The sequence below is a fragment of the Colobus angolensis genome, unplaced genomic scaffold, assembly GCF_000951035.1.
Source record: "Colobus angolensis palliatus isolate OR3802 unplaced genomic scaffold, Cang.pa_1.0 Scaffold61, whole genome shotgun sequence".
NCBI lineage: Eukaryota > Metazoa > Chordata > Mammalia > Primates > Cercopithecidae > Colobus > Colobus angolensis.
In genome coordinates this window covers 5,044,020-5,047,852 of record NW_012119710.1, presented here as the reverse complement: position 1 = coordinate 5,047,852, position 3,833 = coordinate 5,044,020, and positions in this window count along the sequence as shown.

The following is a 3,833-nucleotide window of genomic DNA, read 5'->3' as shown; positions in this document are numbered from 1 at the left end:
TACAAAAATTAGCCAGGTATGGTGGTGCACGCCTTTAATCCCAGCTACCCAGGAGGTTGAGGCAGAAGAATTGCTTGAACCCAGGAAGCAGAGGTTGCAGTGAGCTGAGATCGCACCATTGCATTCCAGCCTGAGCGACAGAGTGAGTGAGACTCATCCTAAAAAAAAAAAAGAAAAGCACAGTGAAATCTGGCAAATACCACCTCAGCTAAGTGACTAAGCTTAACATAATCAGTGAGAAGTCATGTAGACAGCATGTACCCCTGCCATGCTGGGACAAGAATGGCACTTTACCTCTGTGGTCTTCCTCTCATAACCCTAATCTAATCATGATTTTTTAAAAGAAAAAGCAGACAAAAGACATTCTACAAAATACTTGTTCAGTACTTCTCAAAACTGTCAAGGGGAATTCCTGACTAGCTTGGGCAACATAGAGAGATTCCATCTCTACAAAACATTTAAAAATTAGCCATGTATGGTGGCACGTGCCTGTAGTCCCAGCTACCCGGGAGGCTGAGGCAGGAGGATCACTTGAGCCTGGGAGATTGAGGCTGCAGTGAGCTATGATCATGCCACTGCACTTCAGTCTGAGCGACAGAATGAGACCTTGTCTCTTAAAATTGGAAAAAAAAAAATATGGATTTTAGTTAATAATAATGTATCAATATCGGTTTATTAGTCTGGGTGTAGTGGCTCGTGCCTGTAATCCCAGCACCTTGGGAGGCTGAGGTGGGCAGATCACTTGAGGTCAAGAATTCAAGACCAGCCTGGCCAAAATGGTGAAACCCCGTCTCTACTAAAAACAGAAAAACTAGCCAGGCGTGGTGGCAGGCGTCTGTAGTCCCAGCTACTACGGAGGCTGAGTCAGGAGAATTGCTTGAATCAGGGAGGTGGAGATTGCAGTGAGCCGAGATCGGACCACTGTACTCCAGCCTGGGCAACAGAGCGAGACTCCGTCTCAAACAAACAAACAAACAAAATATATCTATATGTATTGGTTCATTAGTTGTGACCAATGTTTCATACTGTTACAGATAGGAAGGGGGTCCCGATCCAGATCCCAAGAGAGGGTTCTTGGATCTCACACAAGAGAGAATTCAGGGTGAGTCCGCAGTGCAAAGTGAAAGCAACTTTATTAAGAAAGTAAAGTGGTAAAAGGACAGCGACTCCATAGACAGAGTAGAACATTCGCAAAAGAGGATGAACGCATCCACCCTAGGTATAAAGCTTGTATATATGGGGAGATGTGCTCTGTTACAAGCGTTTGTGATAAAGGATTAATTTTTTAAATTACTGTATTTTTCAAAAATCAATATTATTATCTTTAAAGCAAAATTAGGAATGCCTTTGTTCTCCAGATATCAGGACACGCCCAAGCCTGGGTCTGTTTAGTAAGCATTATTAATTTGTCCCCTTAGCACTAAACATATAGAGGCTAGGAATGCCTAACTTTCTGAGAATGAAGCTCAGCAAGTCCTGGCCTCATTTTTCCAGCCCTCACTCAAAATGGAGTCGCTCTGGTTCGAACGCCTCTGACAATACTAACATAAACTTAACAACAGGGGAACTAGGGAGAGAGAATAGATGGAGTATACAGGAATTCTCTGTACTATCTTTACAATTTCTTTGTAAATCTAAACCTATTCTAAAACATTTATTTTGGGGGAAAAAAAACAAACACTGTGACAGTCATGTTTGTTTGTGAGACACAGTCTCGCTCTGTTGCCCAGGCTGGAGTGCAGTGGCATGATTTCAGCTCACGGCAACCTCCGCCTCCCAGGTTTAAGCAATTCTCCTGCCTCAGCCTCCTGAGTAGCTGGGATCACAGGCGCGTGCTACCATGCCTGGCTAATTTTTTTTGTATTTTTAGTAGAGACGGGGTTTCACCATGTTGGCCAGCCTAGTCTCAAACTCCTGACCTCAGGTGATCTGCCTGCCTCAGCCTCCCAAAGTGCTGGGATTACAGGCTTGAGCCACCACGCCTGGCCAATCCTTGTATCTTGAAGCGTATCTGCGATTGTTTCCTTAGGATAAAACTCTGAGTGAAATTGCTGAGTCAAACTGTACTATACACGTATTTTTATCCACTAGAGATGGTTCTTTTAAAATGTTACAGATGTTTTTCTGACTTTTTAAAGATGTTTAAACCTCTACCTTTATCTTAGCATTTTCCTAGGTGTGAACTAGGAAACCTAAGAGATCATGAAGCCCAGCTGCCTCATTTTACAGATGAAGAAACTGAGGCCCAGAGAAATGAAGTGACTTGCCAAGGCCAAGTGGTTAGTTAACAGTGGGAACTGGAACCCCTATTTGTGGGAACTGGAACCCCTATTTGTGTCGACAGCAATCCCTACTGAACTGTCCCTGGCTTATGGCCAAATGAAGTAAAATTTTCTGGCTTATAGTGGAATCAGTGATCAACAACCAGACCTTCATCTTTCTATTTCCTGTAGGTAAACACAAGATTTGCTTCCTTTGTTTTGGATATGGTTGCTAGGAGCTAAAAGCATTTTTAAATGTTTAAAGAATGGATTCAGACACAACTAATAGAATTGCCTGACTAAATGCCTGGGCAAATCACTTTTTCTTTTTGAGGTACTCCTTTTTTTTTTTTTTTTTTTTAACTTTAAACAATTTGTTATGAGAGTAACAAAGATACAGCTCATGATCTTGCAACTCTAATGCTCTAAATCAGAAACAGATGGTGCCTAGTGTACCCTGTTTCCTAGAAACTGCAGGATTTTGAGGACACCACCCTCTCTGCACTGCACCAATGATTTCAGTTCCTTCACAGATACTAATAGATGGCTAAATAACGTGGTTGCTGGATATTGTATTGGAATATCTGTTTTCCTTGCTCGGAAATCTTTTTGAAGGTTAAAACTTTTCTCCATTTTTCTTCCTTTTTTCTGATTCAAAAAGCAATTCCTTTTTATTGTGACAATTTTTAAAAATATAGAACAAAGAAGAAAATAAAAATCCCCATTCCCCTCCCACCCAGCAATAACCAATGACCACTGTTAACATGTTGACAACATTCTTCTAGTTATTTTTCTGCACACACAAACACACTTCACAGAAAACTGAATGTACAGAAATTGTTTCGTAATTGTTTTGTTCACTGAAGAACAAATACTTTACATTTTTTCACATCATCAAATGTTGATGATAATTGCCAGTATTCCATCACATTGGAGAAGTTAATTTATTTAACTCCCCTCTTTTTCATTCAACAAATTCTTTTTTTTGAGATGAGTCTCGCTCTATGGCAGAGGCTGGAGTGCAGCGGCACGATCTCAGCTCACTGCAACATCTGCCTCCTAGGTTCAAGCGATTCTCCTGCCTCATTCTCCCAAGTAGCCAGGATTACAGGCATGCACCACCATGCCCAGCTAATTTTTGTACTTTTAGTAGAGACGGGGTTTCACTATGTTGGCCAACTGGTCTCGAACTCCTAACCTCAGGTGATCCACCCGCCTCGGCCTCTTAAAGTGCTAGGATTACAGGTGTGAGCCTCCACGCCTGACCTTCATTCAACAAATTCTAATTAACACTATGTGTCAGAACTGTGCTCAGCACTGGGTACACAGTAGTGAGTAAAGCAGGCAAAGCTCTTGCCCCCATGGAGTTTAAAGTCCTATATTGACCTCTAGTTTGTTTGAGAACTTTTCTTTTTTTTTTTTTTTTTTTACGGAGTCTCGCTCTGTCACCTAGGCTGGAGTGCAGTAGCCGGATCTCAGCTAAAAAAATCAATTGTCTGCATAAAACAACCATTTCAATCAGTGTACAATCAACTGGAAAGGAAAGTTTGAGAACTTTTTTTTTTTTTTTTA